The sequence below is a fragment of the Nicotiana tabacum genome, chromosome 19, assembly GCF_000715075.1.
Source record: "Nicotiana tabacum cultivar K326 chromosome 19, ASM71507v2, whole genome shotgun sequence".
Lineage (NCBI taxonomy): Eukaryota > Viridiplantae > Streptophyta > Magnoliopsida > Solanales > Solanaceae > Nicotiana > Nicotiana tabacum.
In genome coordinates this window covers 131,231,077-131,255,726 of record NC_134098.1, presented here as the reverse complement: position 1 = coordinate 131,255,726, position 24,650 = coordinate 131,231,077, and positions in this window count along the sequence as shown.

The window sequence follows — 24,650 nt, the reverse complement described above, 5'->3', positions numbered from 1 at the left end:
TAGCAGTAATAGCAACACCAATCAACTAGTGATTTAAACAGCAAGGCAACAGGAACACCATAAATATTGCTTAAACGAATAATAAACACATGTACAACCAATTAATCAAGTCCTTCAAAATATACATTTTTTATCTTTAAGTTTTTCAATAAAAGTCTCTAAAATATAATCCTTTTCAATAAATATATTTCGAATATACTTCCTTCAAATAAATATCTTTCCATTATAATTCTTTTAAATAAATATTTTTCGAATATAATTCTTTCAAATAAATATATTCCGAATATAATTCTTTCAAGTAAATATCTTTCAAATATAATTCTTTCAAGTAAATATCTTTCAAATATAATTCTTTCAAGTAAATGTCTTTCAAATATACTTCTTTCAAGTAAATATCTTTCTAATATATAATTCTTTCAAATAGATATCTTTCTAATATAATTCTTTCAAATAAAAGTCACCATGTGACACCTCATTTAACTTTCCTGGCGTGAGAAATATATTCAACATATCACATCAAATGGCACGGCAATACCTTCGTGCACTTGTCTCATTCTCACCCAATATATAAATATATATGTAGATTAAATTAATTGGCAAATCAATTGGCACGGCAATACCCTTCGTGCATTTATATCTTTCTCACCGTGCATACATATAACATAACCAACTAGGTGGGAGAAATGCCAATAACAATAAAAAAAATAAAGTGGAGGCACAGAGGAAGCAGCAACGACTACATGTCACATAGAAAATATAAGTGTACATTAAAATCTCAAGATAAAGGCATGAAATATACACAACAAAACGATATCACAATATAATGTATGTCTCTCGTCCTCGCCTGCACGTAAATACCCTTCGTGCCATGAATATATGATAATATAAAAATAATGGCACGCCATCACCCTTCGTGCTTTTACTCTCATCCTCACCTGATAATATAAATAAAATGGCACAGCATCACCTTTCGTGCTTTACACTCTCAATGGCACGACATCACCCTTCGTGTTTTACACTCTGAAATGGCACGACATCATCCTTCGTGCTTTATACTCTCCCTCACATGATAATATAGTTTAAATGGCACGACATCACCCTTCGTGCTTTACACTCTTCCTTACCAAGCACATGTATATCATTAACAAGCAAGGTAGGAAACATAAGTAACATCAAGGATAGTGTTTAACCGATAGCACAATACAACAATTCATATCACAATTTGCCCAATGACCACAACCAACTCCAAAGATATAGCAAAATCAATAAATTTCTCAATAAATAGCCCAAGGCTCCGCACAACGTATATAAAATCTCAAAACAACAATTGAGATGGAAAAGTAACTCAGCATAGGACAACACCTTCTTTAGTCCAAAATTTTGATATATATATTAACGCCACCTTTTAAGCTTATTTAATAATTATTTGCAGATAAGAATTTCCATAATTAATTTAATTCCAAGAAAATTATCAAATCAACAACACACGGAATTCACATAAAAATACAAGTGACAATAACACCAAATTATCATATAAAGTACAAATTCGACAAACAAGGAATGGGACATGACAATTCAAGGATTTATTAAGTTCCAACAATTTTTCAATTTAATACATAAAGGCATCTACGAATTTCAACCAATAATATTTGCACATATAAACCAAGTACGTACTCGTCACCTCACGTATACGGCTTTGACATTACACAAATGGCACATACAACTCAATGCATAAGGGGTAATTCCCCCACTCAAGGTTAGGCAAGATACTTACCTTTTTAAAGTTATACCGATAATCCAAAATAGCCGTCTTGCTTGAATTAATCGTCCGAAAAGCTCAAATCTATTCAAATTAATTGTATAACTTCATTAAAATTTATTGGAAACAATTTCGGATAATATAACGTCGACATAAAATTTTATTCTAAAAAGTCAACCAAAGTCAACGCGGGGCCCGCCTCTCGGAACCCAACATAATTTTTATGAAATTTGAACACCCATTCCGATACGAGTTCAACCATACCAATTTTATCAAATTCCGATAACAACTCGACCTCCAAATCTTAAATTTTTGTTCTTGAAATATTTTGCAAAATTCTTAATTTCTTCCATTTAATTCCAAAATAAATGATGAATATAACCATAGAATCATGAAGTATAATCACTTTCGGATATATAACACTTACCCCAATCCATATGGTGAAAATTGCCTTAAAATGCGCTTTAATCCGAGCTCCATAGCTCCAAATATATTAAAAATGGCTGAAACCTCAAAATATAGCTACTGCCCAGGTATTTACTCTTCGGGATCGCGAAGCACAACTTTTCTCAGCCCAAAATTTGCCTTTCGCAATCGCGGAAAATGCTTCGCGATCGCGAAGAACAAGTGCCCAGCTCTTCCAGATAGCCTCTAGTATAATGGTTATAACGTTTTGTACAAAACTCAAAATTGTAAATGGTTTAACTTTCTAAAAACTATACATCAAGGTCTATAACTTTTATTTTTGGATCATCTCCAAATTCCTTATAGATTGCGAGATATAAGCTTCCAAAGTTGGGTCAGTGCAGCAGATTTTGCTCTGTGCGATCGCGAAAAGGCTTCTGCGATCGCGATTCACAGTGTCCAAATGGCAAAACTGCTCTTCGCGATCGTGAGCTTTTGTCCGCGATCGCAATGCATACCTCTGTGGTAAAAAATCAGCAACTAAAAATGGCCTAGAAATGGTCCGAAACCACCCCGAAACTCACCCGAGCCACTCGGGACCCCGCCCGAACATACCAACAAGTCTCAAAACATATTACGGACTTAGTCGAAACCTCAAATCACTTCAAACAACGCTAAAACCACGAATCATACCCCAATTCAAGTTTAATGAAACTAAGAGATTTCAACTTCTATATTCGACGCCAAAACCTATCAAATCAAGTTCGATTGACCTCAAATTTTGCACATAAGTCATAAATGACATAACAGACCTATGCAAATTTTCAGAACTGGATTCCGACCCCGATATTAAAAGGTCAACTCCCCGGTCAAACTTCCAACTTAAATTTCATATTTTTGCCATTTCAAGCCTAATTTAACTACGGGCTTCCAAATAATTTTCTGGACATACTCCTAAGTCCAAAATCACCATACAAAGCTATTGGAATAATCAATACTCTATTCCGGAGTCGTTTACTCAAAAGTCCAACTCTCGTCAACTCTTTTCATTTAAGCTTCAAAAATGAGAATTGTTCTTTCAATTTAATCCCGAATCTTCCGAAAATCAAACTCGACCACACCCGCGGGTCATAATACATATTACGAAGTTGCTCGAGACCTTAAGTCACTGAACGGGGCATAAATTCTTAAAACGACAAGTCGGGTCGTTACATTCTCCACCTCTTAAACATACTTTCGTCCTCGAACGTGCCAAGAATCTTTCCAAGGACATTAAATTACCGAGTGTATTCTTACACACATACTCGCGGGTGGTTTTATGTTCCGCAATTTAACATGGGTCCGACAATACCATCTCAGTTGAGATTATTTCTTTTATCCATACTTATAAACTTTAAAACCAATTTCTTACACTCCAAACATTTCCAAAAGGCCTGATTTTCACATCAACGCACGATATTAGTCTCAACTAACTATAGCAACTTGTGCCTACGCACGCATCAACTTTCTTGATAGTGTTGAAGTACTTCAATTTTTTTTCGGGGTATTACATTCTCCCCCACTTAGGATCATTCGCCCTTGAATGCTAGGTAGAGTCCGTCCTCAAACACATAACATAACTTATCTCTTCTTTCGCATGTCTCAATCTCCCAAATTTTACTAACTCCCAAATTTTTCAGAAATTTCGGCAGAGTCTCCCCTGTAAATGGGGCCTATCCACCTGCCAGAGTAACACCAAAATAACTCCTAACAACACATCCACAACCCAACAAAGCACCACAATGTATATATCAATAACACTAATCTCAGTATTACAAGCACCACATTATCATAATGATATCACGACATGAAGCATATCATATGTATGCCTATCACCACATCTCTGGTCTTAATAGTTGTTCATAATCGATTACAACATCGCGAATTAACCTCATATTAACCAAAACCTCATTTCGAATTTTCACAATACTGACAGCAAAATGTGAGGCATGAAGACCTCATAATTATTTACCCGACTTAACGAGTCACATTTAACGCCGCCTGGGCACTCACCTCGTAGGCTAAAACTCAATATTTGCCTCATAATTATGGATAAATATGCACAGAAACACATAAAAGAATTATCAAATAAGCCTAACAGGCATGACTCCTTATTAATACTATAGTACACATTTTAATTTCACAAAGGGAGAATCTAAACACATAAAATTTCATCACAAGGATCTTGTCCTTATATAACTTCCACCGCGGCTTGTAGCCCAATTTAAACATTTCACATCATATAAAAATGCGAAGATCTCGTCCTCAACTCCGAATTACAAGTATTTTGCACATTGTGCCAACTGAAAATTTTAATTTCCTTTCTTTCTTCTTTTCAATAAATTTCGTAAACAATTTTTTTCTCAACACATAATGAACCCTCATACCGGTAGGACATATAATTCATAAAATTGAATTCAATTATTCCGAAATCACATCGAAACCCACAGTAGAGAGTAATAGAAAGTCACCTTTGGACTTATAGCCCACAATAATGTACAAAATAAAAATGATACACACGTGCTAACACCATAAAATCTCCCAACAGGGATAAACACGGGAGTGGAGTACAAATTCACTAATCCACCATATATAAGGAGCATGAAAGGAGTTCTCACCTCGATAATCGGAATCGAATCAAAATAAGAATGGTGATACTTTTATTATAAATTAAATCATACCTATAACTACACCATCTGGTGCATCGGCCTAAACCAATACATAGCAATTATATCAACGGGTTGGGCCTCCACCTCTTAGGCGCCCTCTACCCGCCTGTCCTCCACCTCTAACTGGCTATGCACGTGGAGTATTAACTGGAATAAAGCTTGTAGCTTAAGTGTTCTGATGAAATCCACCCCTTCCAAGTCTGGGACAATTTCTCTTGATGTGTCTAGTATCAACACTCTCATAACAACCCCTCTGTGGGCGCAACTGCTCATACTAAATCTCTGTCGGATAACTGGAATAACCACTGTAAGAACCTCGTGCCGGTGGTGCACTAAAAGTATTAATTGAAGCACTACAAGTATTTTGAATTGTGGATTGGGCTGACCGACTGCCCGAGCCTCCGCCATGATGAGTCATGGCTGCAAAGTAGAATCCACTAAATCCTCTAGAGTTCCGAAACCTTTTGGCCTCCTTAGCCTCCTTCTCACTTCGAACACATTCTAGCATCCTAGCAATCTATACTACTTGCTGATATGGAATGTCAGTCTGCAACTCTCGAGCCATACATATTTTAAAATCATAATCGAGCCCTTCAATGAATCTGCGGACTCGCTCTCTAACTGTACAAACCAAGATAGGTGCATGACGGGCTAACTCACTGAACCCGATGGCATATTCTGATACCGTCATGGTGCCCTGACGCAACCCTTTAAACTCTGTGCGCCTCGCATCCCGGAGAGTCTGGGGAACAAACTTTTTCAAAACATCTCTGAAAATTGAGTCCAAGTTGGTGGTGTTGCATCGACTAGTCTATCCTCATCATAAACTTGCCACCATTGATACGCTGCTCCTGACAGCTGAAATATAGTAAAGGAAATTTCGCTCATTTCTACAATACCCATGGTGCGGAGAATACGGTGACACTTTCCTATAAATCCCTAGGCATTCTAGGTAGTTGTGCCACTAAAGTAGGTTGACTATATCTCTTAAACTTCTCAAGCCCCTTTTGTTCTTCTAATGCCTCTAGCCTGACCTCAGACATGACCGAAATAACAGGTTATACCGGCACCACACCAGAACCCGACCAATGCAGATATGCTGCTCTGGAGTACGGGCGGTAGGAGTCTGAGCTCCTCCCCTAATCTATGAAATATTTGGTGTAACGAAAATCAACCCTACTTTAGTTAATATACCAAACATATTCAGGAACTGTGCTAAAGTATCCTCAAATGCTGGGGTAACAACAAGTGCTTCCGGTACCTGTCCCCCGATTGGAGCTACTGGCGGCTCCTCAATTGTTACTCTGACAGCTGGTCTAGCTGCGACACATGCCCTTACTCGGCCTCTACCTCCGCTTCTACCTCGGCCCCGGCCTCTTGCGGCTCTAGCAGTATGCGTGGGGGTTTGCTCAGCTGACCTGGTAGCACGTGTCCTCACCATTTGTGAGAGAATAGAGATACAAAGTCTCAAATTCCAAAATCAACAAATTCCGCACGACAGGAATGAAAGAAGTGGAAATTTCCTAACAGTTCTATATCCTCTCGAAGATAAGTACAGACGTCTACGTACCGATCCATGACTCTGCTAGACTCGTTCGTGACTTGTAGAACCTATGAACCTAGAGCTCTGATACCAACTTATCACGACCCAAAATCCCACCACAGGTGTCGTGATCGCACTTAGTCTCTAAGACTAAGTAAGCCGATTATAATCACAATTCAAGCAATTTTAAAAACATATAATTTAATACAACCTCCCAAGACTGGTAATACTGAGTCACGAACTTTAATTGAATACATGGAATTATATCAAGGATCGAAGATACAGTACTGATCGAATAAGAAATTAACAGTACAATAAAATGGAAAGACTCCAAGGGACTGCGATGACCAAGCAGTCCTACCTTAAATCCTTGCGATCATACTCTAATCTCTGTCCGAATCCAATATCTTCAATACCTAGCTCTGCACAAAAATGTGCAGAAGTGTAGTATGAGTACACCACGGTCGGTACCCAGTAAGTATCAAGACTAACCTCAGTGGAGTAGTGACGAGGTACAATCAAGACACTCATTAGTCAAATAACATGTGCAATATAGCATGCGAAAATAAAAGAAAACAAATAGCAGTAATAGCAACATCAATCAACTAGTGATTTAAACAGCAAGGTAACAGGAACACCATAAATATTGCTCAAACGAATAATAAACACAGGTACAACCAATTAATCAAGTCCTTCAAAATATACATCTTTTATTTTAAGTTTTTCAATAAAAGTCTCTAAAATATAATCCTTTTCAATAAATATATTTCGAATATATTTCCTTCAAATAAATATCTTTCCATTATAATTCTTTCAAATAAATATCTTTCGAATATAATTCTTTCAAATAAATATCTTCCAAATATAATTCTTTCAAGTAAATATCTTTCAAATATAATTCTTTCAAGTAAATATCTTTCAAATATAATTTTTTCAAGTAAATATCTTTCAAATATACTTCTTTCAAGTAAGTATCTTTCTAATATAATTCTTTCAAATAAGTATCTTTCTAATATAATTCTTTCAAATAAAAGTTACCATGTGACACCTCATTTAACTTTCCTGGCATGAGAAATATATTCATCATATCACATCAAATAGCACGGCAATACCTTCGTGCACTTGTCTCATTCTCACCCATATATATATATATATATATATATATATATATATATATATATATATATATATATATATATATATATATATAGATCAAATCAATTGGCACGGCAACACCCTTCGTGCATTTATATCTTTCTCACCGTGCATACATATAACAGTACCAACTAGGCGGAAGAAATGCCAATAACAATAAAAGAAATAAAGTGGAGGCACACAGGAAGCAACAACGACTACAAGTCACATAAAAAACATAGGTGCACAATAAAATCTCAAGATAAAGGCATGAAAGTATACCCAACAAAACGCTATCACAATATAATGTATGTATCTCGTCCTCGCCTGCACGAAAACACCCTTCGTGCCATGAATATATGATAATATAAAAAAATAATTGCACGACATCACCCTTCGTACTTTTACTCTCATCCTCACCTGATAATATAAATGAAATGGCACGGCATCACCTTTCGTGCTTTACACTCTCAATGGCGCGACATCACTCTTCGTGCTTTACACTCTCAAATGGCACGGCATCGCCCTTCGTGCTTTACACTCCCCCTCATATGATAATATAGTTCAAATGGCACGGCATCACCCTTCGTACTTTACACTCTTCCTTACCAAGAACATGTATATCATTAACAAGCAAGGTAGGAAACATAAGTAACATCAAGGAGAGTGTTTTAACGACAACACAGTACAATAATTCATATCACAATTTGTCCTATGACCACAACCAATTTCAAAGTTATAGCAAAATCAATAAATTTCTCAACAAATAGCCCAAGGCTCCGTGCAACATATATAAAACCTCAAAACAATAACAGAGATGGAAAAGTAACTCAGCATAGGACAACGCCTTCTTTAATCCAAAATTTTGATAAATATTTTAACGCCTCTTTTAAAGCTTATTTAATAATTATTTGCAGATAAGAATTTCCATAATTAATTTAATTCCAAGAAAATTATCAAATCAACAACACATGGAATTCACATAAAAATACAAGTGACAATAACACCAAATTATCATATAAAGTACAAATTCGACAAACAAGGAATTGAACATGACAATTCAAGGATTTACTAAGTTCTAACAATTTTCTAATTTAATACATAAAGGCGACTACGAATTTCAACCAATAATATTTGCACATATAAACCAAGTACGTACTCGCGTACACGGCTTTCACATTACACAAATGGCACATACAACTCAATGCCTAAGGGGTAATTCCCCCACTCAAGGTTAGGCAAGATACTTACCTTTTTGAAGTTATGCCGATATTCCAAAATAGACGTCTTACATGAATTAATCGTCCGAAAAGCTCAAATCTATTCAAATTAATTGTATAACTTCATTAAAATTCATTGGAAACAATTCCGGATAATATAACGTCGACATATACTTTAATTCTAAAAGGTCAACCAAAGTCAATGCGGGGCCCGCCTCTCGGAACCTGACATAATTTTCATGAAATCCGAATACCCATTCCGATACGAGTTCAACCATACCAATTTTATCAAATTCTGATAACAACTCGATCTCCAAATCTTAAATTTTCGTTCTTGAAATGTTTTGTAAATTTGTTGATTTCTTCCATTTAAATCCGAAATAAATAATGAATATAACCATAGAATCATGAAGTATAATCACTTTCGGGTATAAAACACTTACCCCAATCCATATGGTGAAAAGCACCTCAAAAATCTCTTTAATCCGAGCTCCATAGCTCCAAATATATTAAAAATGGCTGGAACCTCGAAATATAGCTACTGCCCAGGTATTTACTCTTCGCGATCGCGGAAAATGCTTCGCGATTGCGAAGTTCAATTTTTCTCCGCCCAAAATTTGCCTTTCGCGATCGCGGAATATGCTTCGCGATCGTTAAGAACAAGTGCCCAGCTCTTCCAGATAGCATCTAGTATAATGGTTATAATATTTTGTATAAAACTCCAAATTACAAATTGTTTAACTTTCTAAAAACTACACACCAAGAACTACAACTTTCATTTTTTATAGATTGCAAGATATAAGCTTCCAAAGTCGGGTGAGTGCAGCAGGATTTTCCTCTACACGATCGCGAAAAGGCTTTCACGATCGCGATTCACAATGTCCAAACAGCAAAATTGCTCTTCGCGATCGCGACCGTTTGTCCGCGATCGTGATGCATACCTCTGTGGCCAAAAACTAACAACTAAAAATGGCCTAGAAATTGTCCGAAACCACCCCGAAACTCACCCGAGCCACTCGGGACCCTGTCCGAGCATGCCAACAAGTCTCAAAACATATTACGGACTTAGTCAAAATCTCAAATTACATCAAACAATGCTAAAACCACGAATCATACCCCAATTCAACTTTAATAAAACTAAGAAATTTTAACTTCTACATTCGACGCTGAAACCTATCAAATCAAGTCCGATTGATCTCAAATTTTGCACACAAGTCATAAATGATATAACGGACCTATGAAAATTTTCAGAACTGGATTCCGACCCCGATATCAAAAAGTCAACTCCCCGGTCAAACTTCCAACTTAAACTTCATATTTTTGCCATTTCAAGCCTAATTTATTTACGGGCTTCCAAATAATTTTTCGGACACACTCCTATGTCCAAAATCACCATACGAAGCTATTAGAATAATCAAAACTCTATTCTGGGGTCGTTTACTCAAAAGTCCAACTTTAGTCAACTCTTTTCATTTAAGCTTCAAAAATGAGAATTGTTCTTTCAATTAAATCCCGAATCTTCCGAAAATCAAACTCGACCACACCCGCGGGTCATAATATATATGACGAAGCTACTCGAGACCTTACCAACACTTTATTTTCTCCACTGTTTATAGGAAATGGTAAAGACTTCAAAATCTGTTCCTTAAAAAAACCCCTTCTTTCTCGAGACCATCTGAAAATGTTTTGCCTGCTGCTACTGAGGAACCAACACCGGAACCCCCTCTAAAGTCGTATGTCCCTATGGGGTTCCCAACTGGGGCCGACTTCAAGATCGAGAAAACCTCTTCGGTACCAGGCAGGTGTGAGCCAGTCTCGAGGTACATATGTACGATTACTGCCAGTGTCCTTGATAAGGTCAAGAAGGACTATAACTAGGTCGATAAGCTTGTAGTGGTCCCTACCCCCGAGGAATCGATCGCCACCCACGTGGAGGGTTTTTTAGTATTTACACTTATCCTTTCATGCTGGGTCCTTTAGATCCAGTTATCATAGCCTTTTGCAAAAGGTATGAGGTGACTCTCGGGCAGATTCATCCTTCATTTTGGAGGATTGTGATTCTGCTTTGTTTCTTCATGAGTAAGCTCGAGGGGTGTCCTTTTACCATCGACCACCTTATGCACCTGTATAGACCTTGACTCTACCGAGGGGGATTAATCAAGCTCGCAGGTCAAGCCACTAAGGCCCCCTTCTCGAGTATCGACGAGGATCGGGACCGAGGCTCGTTGGGCCGATTCATTCGGGTGAGGACCTCAGACTTAATCCCGGCCGCGGATATGCCATTTCCTTAGCAGTAATATCGCTTTAGATGAGTTATATTCCAGTTGTTTAGTAATTGCTCGCTGTTCATTGTTCCGAGCTTATAGGACCCTTTTTTAGTGATCTCAATAAATTTTTACGGTCCTTCCTAGTTTGGTCCTAATTTTCCTTCATTCAAGTTTTGAGTGCTCAGTGTAACTTTTATTAGTACCAAGTCCCCTGTATTGAAGTGTCGAAGGTTGGCCCTTCGATGGTAATATCTTTCGATCCACTATTTTTGGGCGGCTAGCTGGACAAGGGCGGCTTCACGCCTTTCATCTAATAGCTCCAGGCCCATACTCATAGCCTCATCATTCGATTCCTTTGTTGCATATCGAAATATGATGCTTGGTTCTCCGACCTCTACTGGTATTAAAGCTTCGGTGCCATAAAACAAATAAAATAGGGTGGTCCCGGTACCAGACTTCGAGGTTGTACGGTACGCCCATAGGACCTCAGGTAGCATTTCCTTCCATTTTCCTTTGGCGTCGATCAACCTCTTTATGAGGTTTTGTATTATGGTTTTATTGGTGGATTTTGCTTGTCCGTTCCCACTAGGGTGGTAAGGAGTGGATAAGATCCTTTTGATCTTATGGTTTTTGAGAAAATTGCTTATTTTGCTGCCAATAAACTGTTTCCCGTTGTCGCACACAATCTCGGTCGGTATTCCGAATCGACATATGATGTGGTCCCAGATAAAATTGATGACTTCTTTTTCTATGACCTTTTCATATGCCTGTTCTTCCACCAGTTTAAAAAAATAGCCAGTCATAAATAAAATAAATTGAGCCTTACCGGGTGCCCGTGGAAGGGGGCCAACGATGTCCATTCCCCATTTCATGAAGGCGATCACTTCTTGTTCGCAAATTTGGGCGAATGTTCCTGCTTCCACCCATTTAGAGAAGTAGTCAGTTAAAACCAAGAGGAATCATACGTTACCTCATCCTGCCGAGGGGGGCCCACGATGTCCATTCCCTATTTGATGAACAGTCAAGGGGAAGTTACTGTCTATAGGTGTTCGCCTACTTGGTGGATCATTGGGGCATACTACTGGCATTGTTCGCATTTTTTCACAAAATCTGCAGCATCCTTTTTCATGGTAGTAATACCCCGCTCGTATGAGGCATCCGAAAGCTTGATTTCCAGAGTGAGCTCCACAGTGGCCTTCGTGTACTTCTTCAAGGATGCGCCGCATCTGATCTGGGCCTAAATATTTTGCTAGAGGGCCGCCATATGTCCTCTTGTACAAGTTGTTGTGAACGATATTTTATCTGGCCGCTTGCATTCGTAGCTTCTTGGCCTCTTTTTTATCGTTGAGGAGTATGTCGTCCTGCAAATATGCAATAATACGATTGCGCCAATCCCAATTCAGTTTTATGTTTCTTACCTCGATTTGGTCTATCGATGAGCTGAGGAGGTGGACCACATTCCGGTCTCCGGTTGTGATATTTTTGGTGGCTGCTGCTAATTTGGCGAGGCCGTCCGCCTCGATGTTCTGGGCTCGGGGGATCTAGTCAAGCTGGCATTCGACAAACTCAGGTATTAGTTTACAGAGTTCGATCTGGTATTTTTTTAACCTTTGCTCCTTGATTTGGAAAGTCCTTATGACTTGGTTAACCACGAGCTGAGAATCGCAGCACAACCTTAGTCACTTCGCCCCGTATTTGAGTGCTATTCTCAGTCCTGCAATTACGACCTTATACTCGGCTTCGTTATTAGTCATATCCCAGCACCGTATGGACTAGCGAATCACTTTGCCTGTTGGGACTTCAAGTACGAGTCCCAGCCCAGACCTTGAAGTGTTAGACACACCGTCATTGTACAAGAGACATAGGTCTTGTGTTTGGGATGAAGTGTCGACGACTTCCTTTTCGACTTTGGGCATTATTTGCGCACCGAAGTCGGCGAGGACCTGTGACTTTATCGCCGTTCGCGACCGATATGTAATATCGTGCTCGCTTAGTTCGATGGCCCATTTGGCCAATCTGCCCAATAGTTCGGGTTTATGTAAAATTCATCTTAAGGGGAAAGTCGTGACGACCGAGATGGGGTGGCATTGGAAATACAGACTAAGATTTCGTGAAGCTATGACTAAGGCAAAAGCCAGGTTTTCAAGATGGGGGTATCTGGTCTCGGCTTCGACTAGTGTCTTGCTAATGTAATAGGGAGATTGTGTACCTTTATTTTCTTGGACTAAGACTGCGCTCACAGCTACTTCGGACACAACGAGATAGATGAGGAGAGGCTGTCCTGGTTCTGGTTTTAAGAGCAACGACGGCGAGGACAAGTACACCTTTAACTCCTTCAGGTCTTGGATGCACTCAGGGTCCATTGGAGGCCGTTCTCCTTTTTGAGTACACCGAAGAACTTGTGGCACCTATCGGAGGATTGTGAGATGAACCTAGAAAGGGCGGCGATGCATCCAGTTAGCCTCTGGACCTGCTTTGTTGTGGTCAAGTGCTCTAGTATCCTTTCGATGGCCTTGATTTGGTCGGGATTGACCTAGATACCTCGCTGCGACACTAGGAAACTCAAGAATTTTCCTGAGGCCACGCCGAATGCATATTTTTTGGGGTTCAGTTTCATGTCGTATTGTCTGAGTATTCTGAAGGCTTCTCTCAAGTGGTCGATGTGATCCTCTTTCCTTTTGGATTTGACCAGCATGTCGTCGATATAGACTTCCATCATTTTTCCGAGTTGTTATTTGAATATTTCCGTCACCAGCCTTTGGTAGGTTGCCCCCGCATTGTTCAATCCGAAGGGCATGACTCTGTAGCAGTACGTCCCCTGGTGGGTGATGAAGGTGGTCTTTTCCTGGTCCTCTTCCTCCATGAGGATCTTATTAGAGCCCGAGTAGGCATCCAAGAAACTTAGCAGCTTGTGCCCAACTGTTGCGTCGATGAGTTGGTCGATATGAGGTAATGGAAATGAATCCTAGGGGCAAGATTTGTTCAAGTCGGTGAAATCTACACATATCCGCCACTTACCGTTCTTCTTTTTCACCATGACTACATTGGCGACCCATTTGGGATACTTCGACTCCCTGACGGAGTCATTTTCCAATATTGTTTCCACTTTTTCGCGTACTGCATCATTAATTGCGGAGTTAAAATTATGCCTAACTTGCCTCACCGGAGGGTAGAGTGCATCGATGTTCAATTTGTGCGTGTCTATTTGTAACGACCCGGCCGATCATTTTGAGTATTATAACCCCGTTTCCCTATTTACAGCTCAGTTTATGCTTTACAGTTATTTTATGACTTACCGGGTTAGTTGGTTTGGGTCCTGAAAGATTTCAGGGTGAAATGAGACACTTAGTCTCATAATTGAAAACTTAAGTTGGAAAAGTTAACCAAATATTGACTTATATGTAAACGACCTCAGATTTGAGATCTGATGATTTCAATAGCTCCATATGGTGATTTTGGACTTAGGAGTGCGTCCGGAAAATTATTTGGAGGTCCGTAGTGGAATTAGGTTTGAAATGGCAAAAGTCAAATTTTTGGAAAGTTTGACCGGGGGTTGACTTTTTGATATCGATGTCGGAATCCGATTATGAAAATTTGAATATCTCCGTTATGTCATTTATGACTTATGTGCAAAATTTGAGGTCAATCGGACTTGATTTGATAGGTTCCTACATCGTTTGTAGAAATTTGAAATTTCAAAGTTCAACAGTCTTGAATTGCGGTATGATTCATGGTTTTAGCGTTGTTTGAGGTGATTTGATGGTTCGACTAGGTTCATATCATGTTTTAGGACTTGTTGGTGTATTTAGTTGAGGTCCCGGGGGCCTCGGGTAAGTTTTGAATGGTTAACGGGTTAGATTTTGGACTTGGAACTCTGCTGGAATATTTCTGATGCACCATCTGGTTTCCTTCATCGCGTTCGCGAGTTGAGCCTCGCGTTCGCGAAGAGGAACTGAGAGGCTGACAATATTTGATCTTCGCGTTCGCAAAGAGAAGGACGCATTCGCGAAGGGTGGACAAGGTGTGCATCGCGAATACGAGAGGTGTTACGCGTTCGCGAAGAAGGGATGAAGCAGCTGAGGACCCCAGGCAATTGGTTTACGCTTTCGCATAGGGTGTCGCGTTCACGTAGTGAGGGGGAAACGAAGCATCGCGTTCACGATTGGTTGAACGCGTTCGCGTAGAGGCAATGTTTGGAAGATTTTTAAGGAAAACAACGGGGTGAGTGTTCTTAACTCAATATTGGTCAAATTACCCGAATCCATGGTTGTTTTTAACATTTAATTGGTGAATTAAGTTGAAAATTTATGAAAACCCTCTTGGTTTAATTTGAAGATTTGAGGGGCGAATTGATGTCGGATTTGAGTAAAATTTATATGGTTGGACTCGTGGTTGAATGGGCGTTCATATTTTGTAACTTTTGTCGGGTTCCGAGATGTGGGCCCCACATACGATTTTTGGAGTGTAATTTTAGATTTTGTGAGAAAATATTACTATTTTGATATGGAATTAATTCCTATAATTGTGTGGACTGAATCAAATTAATTGTGACTAGATTCGAGCCGTTCGGAAGTTGATACGCGCAGAATGGAATTTTTGGAGCATTGTTTAGCTTGCTTGGCATTGGTATTGGCTTGTTCGAGGTAAGTAACTCTTTTATTCTTGGAGTTGAGGGTATGAACCCTGAATATACGTATCATGTGAATTGTTTGAAGGTGACGCACATGCTAGGTGACGGGCGTGTGGGCGTGCACTATAGAAATTATGTCATAATTATTTCCGTGGAATTTTGTAGTCAAATAATCTTGAAATTTTCTATGCAGTTTTATATGTTGAAGAAATTTAGCTGAGAATCATATTAAAAATCATGTTGAGGCTATGTGCCAGTATTATTGGGACCCTCAGAGGTCATATTGCTATGAATTATTTGTTTTAAATTGAAAATTCATATTCAGTCATAATCATTTCATTGCATATCCTATCTCACTCTCTGTTGTTATTTATTGATACATCATATCATCATTTTCGGGCTATTTTCATGACATTGTGAGCCTATGAGAGAGAAATTGGAGAGATTGATGTCTGAGGGAGGCCAAGGGGCTGACTGTGAGGATACTTTTGAGATCGGGCTGCACGCCGCAGCAGGCCATGTTGGCTTTATATATATTATTATTATTATTATTATTATTAAGTGGATCGGGGCTGCCCGCCTGCAGCAGGCCATATAGGCTTTATATAACATGTGAGTTATCCGTGTAACACATGAGTTGTCCGTTCGTATCTAGATATTTGTACTGTACCACGTGAGTTGTCCGTGCGGTTTATAGCGCTTGGGTTGAAAGAGCCCATCCGGAGTTTGTACACCCCCAGTGAGTGTGGTTGATTATATTGAGGGATGGATCTTCCCTGGACATGGATCTTGTCCGAAGCATTTATATACCTGGAGATGGATCTTCTCCATGGGGCCGGATTAGCCTTTCTCAGTACTGAGTGACTGATGGTTAGTGAAGTATATATTCCGGGATGAATCTTCCCTGGCCGTATGGGCCATATACAGTATCGAGTGGTTGAGCATGATGAGTAGAAAGTGTGAAACAGTGAGATTGAGTACTCTGAGAGTGTGAGTACATGATTCATCTCTGAGATACATTGCATTGACATGCACACATGACATACATGCATAGAGATATATTTTCCTCATGATATACAGTATCACATCATTCATGATTTCTCACACATGTTGGTCGATGGGCATAGTGATGCATTTGTTTTGCACTGGTTATCTGGATAGAAAAAGAAACATCTTATTTATTATTGAAAGGATTTTGGGAAAAAATATTATTTTCAAACTTATTCATATTCTTGTAAACTCCGGTAAACGATTTGGGTTTTCATTGATGTACTTGAAAGGCAGAACTATTTTCAGAAATCATGATTAAGCTGAGCATTTTATCTCTGAGTTACTTCTTGTATTATTTGCTTTACGTTTTTATGGACTATTGGTTTTGAACCCGATCTTGGTACAAGCTCGTCACTACTTTCAACCTAAGGTTAGGTTTGTTACTTATTGAGTACATGGGGTCGGTTATACTCATACTATACTTTTGCACCTTGCGTACAGATGTTGTTGTGATCGATGGGAGCTTGATTGAAGACGTACCTGCGTCCCGGTTGTAGCTGCCTCTTGTTTGTGGTAGCTTTAGATCTGTAAAACTTTGTTTATGTACTTTTCAAATAGACGATGTATTTATTTCATTTCAGCTTTGTAAATTCTATTCTTAGAAGCTCATGATTTGTATTACCAGTTCTTGGGGAATGTATAAGATTAAGATTTTTCTTTACTTAAATTGTTTAAATAATTATCATTGGAATTAGATATTTGATAATTGGCTTACCTAGCGGGTTGGGTTAGGTGCCATCACGACTAGTCAGATTTTGGGTCGTGACAGGGTGGTATCAGAGCTCTAGGTTCATAGGTTCTACAAGTCATGAGCAAGTGTCTAGTAGAGTCTTGCAGATCGGTATGATGACGTCCATACTTATCTTCGAGAGGCTACAAGGCATTTAGGATAATTTCCCATCTTTCTTTCCTTTTCGTGCGGAATTGATTCAACTTGAAATATAACTCTTTGAATTTCCTTCCATGCATTCGTGTGCGCATGTGAGCGCTCGGTATCAGCTGTGTATTGCCGGCTTGTGATTTTAGGGATGATGTGCGAGATGTATATTCTGTGTTTTGGTGATAGGCCAGTCTGGAGGACTTGAGGCCAGGTTTGGACCATGGCTTAGGCTCGGTAGCTTCAGTTGTGACTTGTATATTTGGACTCATATGTCTAGTATTATCCTTATGAGTGGAAACTTTGTGGCTCGATGAGCAGTCAAATGGCTATATGATGGGGATGATGCGATTGTGGGATGTGTTAAGATGGATTGAATGTGACGAGAAGTGTTTCCTTAGAATGTAAAGAGGGCCATTGGGTGTTTGATTTTCGTTTGATGTGACGTACATTCTCGAATTGTGAGTGTGTTGAAGGATATGTCATGCAGTTTAATTGTGGAGAGAATTATATTTTCATGTCTTGTTAATGAGTTTGGACTCAGGAAGATTAAGTGATTGTGTAGTAATTGTGGATGCGAAAGGGTATAACAAGATGCCAATTTGAGGCTAAGTAGGTGGGTTATCTCCTGCAGAGTAATCTACGTAGGTTTGTTTCTTATATTGTTGATTGAAGAGTTTCTTTTCTACCAGCGGGTTATATGTGTTGAGATTTGAATTTGAATCTAGTTGAGAAAGTTGACTTGACTGTCAAGAGAATGAATGCAAGATTAGAGGATGATTGAGGTATTTTATGGTTGGTGTTGCATGGGCCTGAGAAGAATTTTCGTTAAACTGACTGCGGTATTAAGGCAGTAATAGAGTATGGGTATTGTGAGTTATCGAGTGTTTTAATCTATAGCTTTGAGCCAAGTGGGGGAGCCTGCTATTGACAATTCAATTTCATGGTTATATGTAAAGGTTTAGTTTTGGGCTGAGGCATACTTGTAGGTTAGTTATGACTTGCAGAGGTTGAGATCGAGAATGACTCGAATGAGGAAATTCCTAGATAGTGGTTATATTGCACTTATGAATATATGAAAAATCATGGAATGAGTGCGTTGTTATTTGTGAAGGATGTAGTGCGCACGAAGTATGAATTTGATTGGATGGTGTCGAGACTTGTGGCATTTTTGTATATCATTATGGATTTTATAATTCGGTATCCGGAAGGTGAATGAAACAGACTTAGACTCAAATAAGGTATTTTCAGAGTGGGTGTTTTGGTTGTGGTATTTATAGGGGTAATTATGATGTGGTGAGACTCTACAGATATTTTGGTAGCAATATTCTTGGGTTTTGGTGACCTACGTGGTTTGGTCGAGTTAGAGGAATTTAGTTCTAATAGCTTGGTTATGTGCAGATGGATTTCAAAGTGTTTTTGATGGTTTCTACCATGGTTTAAACCTGATATTTTCTACTGGTGTGGGAAACGTGTTGTATATTGTGATTTCCTCCTGGAAGTAAGCAAGAGGAAGGTTTCTAACTAATCGGGTATGTAATTTGCTAGTGACTCAGAATTGATAATGGGATTTTTGTGCTTGTCACATGATGGCATAATAGATGTGTTGTGTTGTGCGGGATTAGGATTTACATGTACAAGGTGACAGTTCAGTCTTGAAGAGAAGGTAATGAATGTTGGACAACATGGTCAGTTTCAGATATTTCGATGAATGTTATAACTGCTCGGTAATTCCTAAGAAGGGTGCGCATTTTAGAAGGCGCGTTGTGTTTTGACTTACGGATGTTCATCGGTATTGTAGTATTCACCTGGTTGATAGATTGCTGATATTCAAATTATTGCTATGTGGCACAGAAGAATTATGAAAGTATTCCTCATGGGATTATCGTGAATAGAAGATGTGTTAGTCATTCTAGTGCTGGAGTTGGGATCAGTTACAGTGATTCATGTGTTCGATGAATTTGAAGACTGGGAGTTCTAAGAAGTATATTGTTTCGAGTTGCGACCTATTTGAGGTGAGTATTTTATTTTAACTCAGTGGAGGCACTAGTTGCATTAATTATTTGTGATAGCTATGCGCTATAAGTGTGCATATATGTGAGGTTTGAGCCAATGTGCGAGCATTAGGGCATGTATTTGTACTCGAAGGATTGCTTAGGCTATGGTATGCCTAGAGTTGACTGTTAAGCGTAAAGTTATAACGTTTCTCGTGTTCTTACCTTTGTTGAGCACTTTCTCGGCTACACTTGAGGTTACAAAGAGTCTAATTCCTTGAATAAATGGGGTAGTTACTATTTCTGTGTTAAATTGCCGACTTGAAGTGTGTTAGCAGACTTTGCACATGCTTACACTATGGCGTGTTATTTATACCAGTCCAGGAGCATGAGAATCTTATTTTATTATCATATACAAGTGTACTTATTTAATTGCTCATGTATGATATGCTGGGACTGGAGGCCTGTGACCATGCCAGGTGATTTATATTATTGGTACGTGAGTTATCCGTGTCGTGTGTGGGAATTTTATTTCTATGATAATTTATCTGAGTCATTAATTTCCTTCCTCTACAATTATGCACATGCGCCTACGGTTATCCTCTTCACAGAATTTGTAGAGTTGATTGTAACATTATGGTTGTTGTGGTGCTTGTTGAACTTGCAATATGGCTCTCTTCCGTAAGACATCTCTCATATTTGGGTACACGGATTGCGCAGTTATGGCTGGAGTTATATTGATGTGGCATGTCTGTGGGATAGTTGTGTTTAACAATATAAGGTTATTGGACCTAGAATGGGTACTATCAGGCTTAATTACGGTATATTCGGGAGTATAATATTGAAAGGCGGCTTGGAAAGTGATTATGGTTATAGTTGGGTCTAGAGAGCTCCATGACTTGTTGATCTGATAAGGGGTCATGAGATTTCCGCATGTTTCTTTCATTATCAGCAGTGTATGAAGGTTTTGGAACGAGGTTTTGGTTTGATATGGGGTTTAATATCAGTACCAGGTTGGTTTTGGAGTAGTTACTGTGATCGGAAATGGTGCTACGAGCAAGCAAGTGGTGTAATATGTTCGGTGATTATATCCCTGGTTATGGTTATGGCTTGATACACCTTGTTCAGACTCATACAGTGTGTAAATATAAGATTCGTGTCTTGAAAAGAAATCCTGAAGGTTGGAAATTGAATTCCAAGGTTTTTGGGCTAAGGTTAAATTAAGGATTTTTAGTTGTATTATGCTGTCAGGCCTATGTTGAATAGGGTGACGTGGGATCACCCCCGGGTTCATGCGTGGTAAGATGAGATAGTGATTTGGTGGCTTGGAAACAACTCTTGGCACGTTCGAGGACGAACACATGTTTAAGTGGGGGGAAAATGTAACGACCCAGCTGGTCGTTTTGAGTATTATAATCCCGTTCCCCTATTTACTGCTCAATTTATGCTTTACAGTTATTTTATGACTTACCACATTAGTTGGTTCGGGTCCTGAAGGATTTCTGGGTGAAATGAGACACTTAGTCTCATAATTGAAAACTTAAGTTGGAAAAGTTAACTGGATGTTGACTTATGTGTAAACGATCTCGGATTTGAATTCTGATGATTCCAATAGCTCCGTATGGTGATTTTGTACTTAGGAGCGCGTCCGAAAAATTATTTGGAGGTCTGAAGTGGAATTAGGCTTGAAATAGCGAAAGTCAAATTTTTGGAAAGTTTGACCGGGGAGTTGACTTTTTGATATCGGGGTCAGAATCTGATTCTGAAAATTTGAATATCTCTTTTATGTCATTTATGACTTGTGTGCAAAATTTGAGGTCAATCGGACTTGATTTGATAGGTTCCGGCGTCGTTTGTAGAAATTTGAAATTTCAAAGTCATTAGGCTTGAATTGGGGTATGATTCGTGGTTTTAGCATTGTTTGAGGTGATTTGAGGGTTCGACTAAGTTCGTATCATATTTTAGGACTTGTTGGTATATTTGGTTGAGGTCCCGGGGGCCTCGGGTAAGTTTCGAATGGTTAACGGGTTGGATTTTGGACTTGTAACTCTGCTGGAATTTTTCTGATGCACCATCTGGTTTCCTTCATCGTGTTCGCGAGTGGAGCCTCACGTTCGCGAAAAGGAACTGAGAGGCTGGCAATATTTGCTCTTCGCGTTCGCAAAGAGAAGGACGCGTTCGCAAAGGGTGGACATGGTGTGCATCGCGAACGCGAGAGGTGTTACACATTCGCGAAGAAGAGAGGAAGCAGTTGAGGACCTCAGGCAATTGGTCTACGCGTTCGCGTAGTGAAGGGGAAACGAAGCATCATGTTCGCGATTGGTTGAACGCGTTCGTGTAGAAGGCATTGAGGCAGAGACACTTTGTGCTTCGCGAATGCGAGGGGTATGTCGCGTTCGCGAAGGAGGAATTTGGACGGTAACAATTTTGTGCTTCGCGAACGCATGGCACTGACCGTGTTCGCGACGAAAAAAAGCCTGGGCAGAGAGTTTATGTTCTGAAAATGGGACGAATTCCATTTTTACCGATTTGGAGCTTGGGAAGAGGCAATTTTTGGGAGATTTTAAAGGAAAACAACGGGGTAAGTGTTCTTAACTCAATATTAGTCAAATTACCCGAATTCATGGTTGTTTTTAACATTAAATTGGTGAATTAAGTTGAAAAATTATGAAAACCCTTTTGGTTTAATTTGAAGATTTGAGGGTCTAATTGATATCGGATTTGAGTAAAATTTGTATAGTTGGACTCGTGGTTGAATGAGTATTCATATTTTGTAAGTTTTGTTGGGTTCTGAGACATAGGCCCCACAGGCAATTTTTGGAGTGTAATTTCGGATTTTGTGTGAAAATATTAGTATTTTATTATAGAATTAATTCCTATAATTGTGTGGACTGAATCAAATTAATTATGACTAGATTCGAGCCGTTTGGAATTTGATACGCGCATAATGGATTTTCTGGAGCATTGTTTAGCTTGCTTGGCATTGGTATTGGCTTGTTCGAGGTAAGTAACTCTTTTAATCTTGGAGTTAAGGGTATGAACCCTGAATATACGTATTATGTGAATTGCTTGAAGGTGACGCACATGCTAGATGACAGGCGTGTGGGCATGCTCTATAGAAATTATGTCGTAATTGTTTCTGTGGAATTTTGTAGTCAAATAATCTTTGCATTTTCTATGTAGTTTTATATGTTGGAGAAATTTAGCTGAGAATCATATTAAAAATCATGTTGAGGCTATGTGCCAGTATTATTAGGACCCACAGAGGTCATATTGCTGTAAATTATTTATTTTAAATTAAAAATTCATACTCAGTCATATCATATCTCAGTCTCTGTTGTTATTTATTGATACATCATATCATCATTTTCGGGCTATTTTCATGACATTGTGAGCCCATGAGAGAGAGACTGGAGAGATTGATGACTGAGGGAGGCCGAAGGCCTGACTGTGAGGATATGTTTGGGATCGGGGTGCACGCCGCAACAGGTCATGTTGGCTTTATATATTATTATTATTATTATTATTTTTATTATTATGTGGATCGGTGCTGCCTGCCTGCAGCAGGCATTATAGGCTTTATATAGCACGTGAGTTGTTCGTGCGAATCCAGATATTTGTACTGTAGCACGTGAATTGTTCGTGCGGTTTATAGCGTTTGTGTTGAAGGAGCCCCTCCGGAGTCTGTACACCCCCAGTGAGCGTGGTTGATTATATTGAGGGATGGATCTTCCCTGGACATGGATCTTGTCCGAAGCATTTATATACCTGGAGATGGATCTTCTCCATGGGGCCGGATTAGCCTTCCTAGGTACTGAGTGACTGATGGCCAGTGAAGTATATATTCCGGGATGGATCTTCCCTGGGCCGTATGGGCCATATACAGTACCGAGTGGTTGAGCATGATGAGTGAAAAGTGTGAGACAATGAGATTGAGTACTCTGAGAGTGTGAGTACATGATTCATCTCTGAGATATATTGCATTGACATGTACACATGACATACATGCATCGAGATATATTTTCCTCATGTTGTACGGTATCACATCATTCATGATTTCTTACACATGTTGGCCGATGGGCATAGTGATGCATTTGTTTTACACTGGTTATCTGGAAAGAAAAAGAAACATCTTATTTATTAGTGAAAGGATTTTGGGAAAAATTATTATTTTCAAACTTATTCATATTCTTGGCAACTCCGGTAAACGATTTGGGTTTTCATTGATGTACTTGAAAGGCAAAACTATTTTTAGAAATCATGATTAAGCTGAGCATTTTATCTCTCAGTTACTTCTTGTATTATTTGCTTTACGTTTTTATGGACTATTGGTTTTGAACCCGACCTTGGTACAAGGTCGTCACTACTTTCAACCTAAGGTTAGGTTTGTTTCTTATTGAGTACATGGGGTCGGTTGTACTCATACTACACTTCAGCACCTTGCGTACAGATGTTGGCTGCTGATGTTGCTGTGATCGATGGGAGCTTGATTGAAGACGTACCTGCTTCCCGGTTGTAGCTGCCTCTTGTTTGTGGTAGCTTTAGATCTGTAAAACTTTGTTTATGTACTTTTCAAACAGACGATGTATTTATTTCATTTCAGCTTTGTAAATTCTATTCTTAGAAGCTCATGATTTGTATTACCAGTTCTTGGGGAATGTATAAGATTAAGATTTTTCTTTACTTAAATTGTTTAAATAATTGTTATTGGAATTAGATATTTGATAATTGGCTTACCTAGCGGGTTGGGTTAGGTGCCATCACGACTAGTCAGAATTTGGGTCGTGACACTATTTCCTTTGGGATACCTGGCATATTTGCATGTCTAAAAGCGAACAAGTATACGTTATCAATTAAACCTTTATGAAACTTACTGGGTTCTTGAAGTTTGCAGCCGATGTAAGATTTCTTGCTGTGGTCGTTGTTGTCCAATTGAACAGGGTCGAGGTTTTTTATGGTCGATCCTGCGGCCCCGACCATATCGGGGTCCTTGATGAAGTCCTCGCCGTCATCGCATACCGACCTCGATCCTGTTGATTGCTATGCCTCCTTTTCTTTATCCC